This window comes from Sinocyclocheilus rhinocerous, unplaced genomic scaffold, assembly GCF_001515625.1.
Source record: "Sinocyclocheilus rhinocerous isolate Xijiao unplaced genomic scaffold, SAMN03320098_v1.1 scaffold304, whole genome shotgun sequence".
NCBI lineage: Eukaryota > Metazoa > Chordata > Actinopteri > Cypriniformes > Cyprinidae > Sinocyclocheilus > Sinocyclocheilus rhinocerous.
Window position 1 is genome coordinate 1,740,352 of NW_015659941.1, and position 7,227 is coordinate 1,747,578.

General features: G+C 36.1%; 1 protein-coding gene across 1 annotated transcript in view; it reads left to right on the forward strand.

The window, feature by feature from the left end:
* The window catches only part of mdga1 (MAM domain containing glycosylphosphatidylinositol anchor 1), a 232,265-nt gene that overhangs the window by 175,236 nt on the left and 49,802 nt on the right, over positions 1 to 7,227 (forward strand). The window lies entirely within an intron of this gene.

Genomic DNA, 7,227 nt, shown 5'->3' on the forward strand with positions numbered 1-7,227 from the left:
GCGTTTCAGAAAGGCGGGGCATAGAGGAGAAACAATAATGTACAGTATGTGGAAAATAATGTGTTTTTTGAACCTTAAACCGCATAAACACATTTCATTACACCAAATACACAAAATAATGTTCTTTTAAGCAACATCATATGACCCCTTTAACAGTTACAAAAGTTACATGTTTAGGCTTATAAGTGGTCTAACAGTACTCGTTAGGGCTGTGACGATAAATCAATGCAGAATCGATTCGTGGATGGATTCTGAGATCTTCCGAATGCAACAAAAGTTACATGTTTAGGCTTATAAGCGGTCTAACAGTACTCGTTAGGGCTGTGACGATAAATCAATGCAGAATCGATTTGTGGATGGATTCTGAGATCTTCCGAATGCATCGTGATTCTCTCTGGAATCGATTCTGAGCTTAGATTTTAACAGCAGATGGCGCTCTAATCTAGTTTTTATCTGCACACTCAAATGCTCATGAAGAAGAGCGCTGAAGAGCGCTTGTGCGTTCGGCTGAGTCTGTAATTTCACCTCGGCTCAGAATGCTTTTATGACGCCAGATTAATGTAAACACAGCCCACTGTGAACGCCCTTGTAATTCGTTTCAACCTTTTCGAATTTTATGAATGATTATTTTAGATTCAAGTGTGTGTAAGGATTTGGAAACAAGCAGAAGTACGACTGTTTTTAAAGCATGCAGTGCCATCTGCTGTTCAAAACTAAGTTCAGAATCGACTCGAGAAAGAATCGCAATGCATTCAGAAAATCTCAGAATCGATGTGGAATCATTTCTCGATTTGCGATGCATCGATTTATTTTCCCAGCATTAGTACTCGTCAATGTTAACTATTCCCAACTGAACTAGAATTAAAGTGTAATGCTTCAGTTTTTAACTGCGAAAGAGTGCGTGGTAAGATGTAACTAAACATTTCATATTTGGCAACTGTTTCACGATCAAAATGTTAACAAACAATAGTAATAACCAGTGATACAACCTACTCAACCTTTTTGTCAAATTTTGCTGTTTTGAATCGAAAATACAGGCTGTAATTTACGTGATTCATATACTTTATAGTTGAATGTGATGAGACAAGAAGCATTTTCAGCATATTAGGTATACAAATAAGACTGAATGGATGCATATTTAAAAAAAAAAAAAGAAATACAATATATAAAAAATTATATGCATATAATTTGCCAACAGTTCCTTTCAATTACACAAATTATTTTCCTCGTTTTATGCCCCCCCCCCCATATGATAACACTGTTATCATATGCACTAACTATTCTGCAAAACATGAACTTTGTTCAGAAACTTATTGAGCTGTTTATACTGTAAAAACTCCTATTCCTAATGAGTATTTTTGTGTAATTATGTAGTTAAAATATCTAAAATGCTCCTTTAACAAGATACATTTTCTTGAGAAGCATAACTTATTAACACTTGTTTTCTGAGACTATATCTGGAATATAAGGGTATTTTGTTTTACTGCACTGGCAGATTTTGTGACTTGTTTTTTTCTTAACAGAAGAGAAAATATCTGCCAGTGGAGTAAAGCAAAATACACCCATATTAAAGATACAATCTCTGAAAACAAGCATTTGTATGTTATGCAGTGTTATTTCTCAAGTAAACCGGTCTTGTTTTAAGCATCTTAGATATTTTAACAGGAAAACAAGTCAAAACAGTAATGTTGCCTTTAATTTACAGTACTTTCTTTTGGACAAAAAAATATCTCAAGTATCCTTCTTGAGGAAGGCAATCCCATAATGCATTACACAAGCTGAATGAAGAAACCTATGATTTAGTACAGAAATTAATTGAAAAAAGAAATAGTTTAATTCAATTAAAATACATAATTTATGTATTTTGTTATGTATTTTTGCACTTTTTTGAACATTGCGTTGTTATGCTCTAAACTAAATTCTATTGAAATCAATCACATCAAGTCAGCTCACTAAGACATGGACAGAGCCAGTGTTTAATCTTTTACAGGCAATGTTTCGATTAAATAAACTACATCTTTGAAGCATTCACTGGGATTCCCTCCACCCCCCTGTGTCCCGGTTGAAATCTGGCCACCCTACGCAACAAACAAACACCCTCTAACGTTTAAGGACGAACCCGGCAGCGAGGGCGATCGGACGGGAGCGTGTCACCGGCGCATCAACGCTCTATCGCCACAGAAACCGTGCGCTTTGTGACTCTTCATCAGATTTTTTGATTCCGACGTCCTAATCATCTATTCATAGAAACCTGGCCCAGAGGGGGGCGGCAGGAACGGAAGAGCGCCGATGAATTATGGAAGGAGGCAGGAATCAAAGCGAACAGGGAGGGGGAGATTAGCCACTTGTCTTTGTGTGCATGAATAGCTAATCTTCCCCTCTTTAAAACCTTACCTTAAGTAAGAGTCTACAGGGACCAATGAATTAGCATCCTGACTGCAGCAAGCGTGCATTAACTTTTATGAGCGTGCGTGTGTGTGTGTGTGTGGGGGGGGGTGGAGAGGGAGACAGATTATAGATGAGCTTCTCAGTAGACTCAGTTGAGTATATGTGCATATTTGATCATAGTAGAATAGCAATGAATGTCTGTGTGTGAATAGTGAAATATAGTTCATTGCGTTTGTGTGTGTGTGTATCTATACGGTCAGGACCGTGCGTTGGCGTGTTCGTCTGTGTATGAATTTGTCCAAGGTGTGAATGTGCTGCGCTGCGCTGCATTGCAGTGGTAATGTTGATAAATGTTTTATAGATGTTGCTCTGAGAAATGTGGACAACAAAGGGAAAAGAGAGAGGGGTAATGAGCTGAAGAAATCAGTGCCATTGTTTCTCACTGAGACGAGAGCGTTCAATACAAAGAGTTTCAGTCTCTAACTTTAGAAACGTCTCTTGTTACTCATCTAGTATTGGGACTATCACAAGATATATGTGTGAGAATAGAAAGTAAATTAACAGCGTAACAAGCACATACTTAATATAGAGATATGATAGATCATCAAGTAGTTTTTTTGACAGCTAGATGGGAGAGTCGTATTCAGAAAAAAATATATACTGTAAATGATGGGGCGGCAGGAACGGAAGAGCGCCGATGAATTATGGAAGGAGGCAGGAATCAAAGCGAACAGGGAGGGGGAGATTAGCCACTTGTCTTTGTGTGCATGAATAGCTAATCTTCCCCTCTTTAAAACCTTACCTTAAGTAAGAGTCTACAGGGACCAATGAATTAGCATCCTGACTGCAGCAAGCGTGCATTAACTTTTATGAGCGTGCGTGTGTGTGTGTGTGTGTGTGTGTGTGTGGGGTGGAGAGGGAGACAGATTATAGATGAGCTTCTCAGTAGACTCAGTTGAGTATATGTGCATATTTGATCATAGTAGAATAGCAATGAATGTCTGTGTGTGAATAGTGAAATATAGTTCATTGCGTTTGTGTGTGTGTGTATCTATACGGTCAGGACCGTGCGTTGGCGTGTTCGTCTGTGTATGAATTTGTCCAAGGTGTGAATGTGCTGCGCTGCGCTGCATTGCAGTGGTAATGTTGATAAATGTTTTATAGATGTTGCTCTGAGAAATGTGGACAACAAAGGGAAAAGAGAGAGGGGTAATGAGCTGAAGAAATCAGTGCCATTGTTTCTCACTGAGACGAGAGCGTTCAATACAAAGAGTTTCAGTCTCTAACTTTAGAAACGTCTCTTGTTACTCATCTAGTATTGGGACTATCACAAGATATATGTGTGAGAATAGAAAGTAAATTAACAGCGTAACAAGCACATACTTAATATAGAGATATGATAGATCATCAAGTAGTTTTTTTGACAGCTAGATGGGAGAGTCGTATTCAGAAAAAAATATATACTGTAAATGAACTGTCAAACATTAGTCACTTTTTATTGTACTTCACATGCTTTGTAACATATCTCACAACTGTACTTGCCTTTTTTATTAGTTGTTTTTAAAGGATTTTATTTTTGCCTTTTGACTATTTGTCATATAAAATAATTTGTAAAAAATCATTTAAATTTTTTTATCTAATTATTATAATTTAATTATAATAAGAATAAGAATAATTACTATTATTATTATTTCCACTTTGAAATCAATCAGGGATGCATAAGAAATTTCATAACAGAAAACAGTTTTATTTTTTTTAAATAATTGTATTTCTGCTTTTGGCTTCAGTCATAAAAACAGAACTAATAATAATAATAATAAATATTATTGTTGTTGTTACTAATACAATACATTTTTTATATTAATTTATTTATTAAAAATACATTTTGTTTTGTAATATTTGTTATATTTTTGTGGGGGGGGTTTTCAGATTTTTTTGTAATTTTTTGCCTCTCTTGCCTTCTTGGAGAAAACTACATTTGTTCACTCTTTCGTTCTTTACTTAAACGTTTTTCTTTACCTCCGTCACACTTTCATATAACAGGTGCGCAAAGCGCTTTCATTTCCTCAGAACCTTTCAAAAGAAGAACAAGAATGTTCTCGTTTCTGAAACGAGTGCTGTTTTCAGAGACCGCAGGAAACACCAAGCCTCATTTGTAAAGATTATTATTATTGTTGTTGTTGTTACTAATACAATACATTTTTTATATTAATTTATTTATTAGAAATACATTTTGTTTTGTAATATTTGTTATATTTTTGTGTTTTTTTTTCTTCAGATTTAAAAAAATTTTTTTGCCTCTCTTGCCTTCTTGGAGAAAACGCCCCTACATTTGTTCACTCTTTCGTTCTTTACTTAAACGTTTTTCTTTACCTCCGTCACACTTTCATATAGCAGGTGCGCAAAGCGCTTTCATTTCCTCAGAACCTTTCAAAAGAAGAACAAGAACGTTCTCTCGTTTCTGAAACGAGTGCTGTTTTCAGAGACCGCAGGAAACACCAAGCCTCATTTATAAAGCTGCGCCGCTTGTTTACCGGTGTCCCTCTAGAATAAACGTACGCTGAGTTAGATGAGAAACTTTCATTATCGATTATTATTTTGGGTTCATTTTTCGCAGTTCTTTTTTTTTCCATCGAACTGATGCTAACAAACTAAACTCCATATTCAGACATTGTTGTAAATTTGCTGACAAACGACAACCCCAGTTTCATCTTTTAAACATGCTCTGTGCCATATGTTACTCAACCACTGGAGACTCAAACAGCTGTCCGCATCCGAACCCGAGCACCGATGACAGACCTCCATTCAGTGGGGTGAAGCACCTCAGGAGAGAGAGCGAGCGAGTGTGCTTGAATGCATTTACACGTCTTTATTGAGCTGTACCTGCAGGGGAATCCTGCAGTGAGAGAACCGCGGTTCACAGGCCTCTGCTCACACCTTGCACACCTGTGATATTACGAGAGGGTGAGATCTCACAGCTGTGTGTGTGTGTTTAGTATATAAAGCCCTGTGCGATTTGATGTAACCCTTTTGCTAGTTCTTCATGCTTTAATGATTCAGTATGTACTATATTCCTAAAGACCAGAGATCAAGATCCAGACATATAGACCCGTCAAAGCCCAGCAGACCAAGACCTGTTGCTCCAACAACCATTTTAATGAACTGAGAACATGCTGAATATATATATAGCTGCTCAGAGTCATGGATTTATTGTGAATTTTGATATCATTTGCTGACTTGAGGTACTCTTACAAGACTTTACTCCTGACCTATAGACAAATTTGTCAGTTCATATTTTCACATGCGAACAAGCTTTATGGCAGAAAGTTTGTAGCAAACAGTTGCAGCAAACCTTGAACAGTTTAATGCAATATTATTATGTTTAAGTGTTTTGTTATTGCAGTTACAGTTTTTTTTGTTTGCATATTCAGAATTGAGTGTATGTGACTTTAGTAACATTTTAGTATAGGGACCAATTCTCACTATTACCTGTAACTAGTTGCTTATTAGCATGCCTATTATAAACATATTGGCTGTTTATTAGTACTTACAAAGCACATATTCTGCATGACCATATTCTACATTCCTAATCCTACACAATACCTATACTTAACAACTACCTTACTATAAATAAGCAGAAAATTAGGATTTTATTGAGGTGAGATCTGGGCCTTAAAATAAAGTGTGACCATGATTTTTAACTAATTAATTAATTCAATGAATTTATTTAAATAGTTATTCTGAGTAATTCTGAATTTCATGGATACTGGTTATTAGGGATGCACCGATACCGATACTGAGCTCCTGTACTCGTACTCGTACTCGTTAAAATGCCCCGATACCAAACACCGATACCAAACAGCATGTGTTAAGTGCAATATTCAGACAATGAAACACCTGAAGGTGTCTGAATAAATTTTGGTTTGACTGTATCTATTTGATAAATTAAGTTAACCAACTAACATTATACATACCCTTTTGGTTTCTGTACCCAATATTTAAAAAATTTACAAATGCAATAAAAATATTGGTATCGGTACTCGGTATCGGCAAGTACCAAAAATAAAAGCATCGGTATCGGGCGAGTACTGGAAAAAGTGGTATCGGTGCATCCCTACTGGTTATAATCTTGATCTGATTTTATAATTATAGCCAGAATATTTCATATCAAGACTTGATTTCTCTTCATTGATTCAGTTGATGTTTTTGACCAATGAATGACATGCTGTGTTTTTATATGGTTAGAGAACTAGTTCCCTTCATAAAGGTTAAAAATCTATTCAAATAATATAATAATTTATTTCTGACATCGGCTTCACCACACACACCTCTGTCTTTGTCCAGCTTTCAAATGCATTCCAAATATCAGTGTTTGCTCTTCAGACAGATTTATCTATCACCCACAGTATCTTTAGAGGCAGAGCTGATAGGAGAGAATGAGAGACATGTTTATAGAGAGATGTGTTTATATTTACCCAGCATGCCCTGCTGCAGGTCAACATGTGACAAACCAAATTATGTCTGACCTTTCACTCCATGACATGCGGTGAAACTACAGCTCGTTGTGATCAGGTCTTTATCAATACAATGATGCTGTTATTCTTGGCACATATATGTGACCCTGGACCACAAAACCAGTCTTAAGTGTCAATTTTTCAAAATTTAGATTTATACATCATAGGATAGGACAATATTTGGCCGACATGCAACTATTTGAAAATCTGGAATCTGAGGGTGCAAAAAAAATCAAAATATTGGAAAATCCGCTTTAAAGTTTTCCAAATGAAGTTCTTAGCAATACATATTACTAATCAAATATTAAGTTTAGGGTAGGAAATT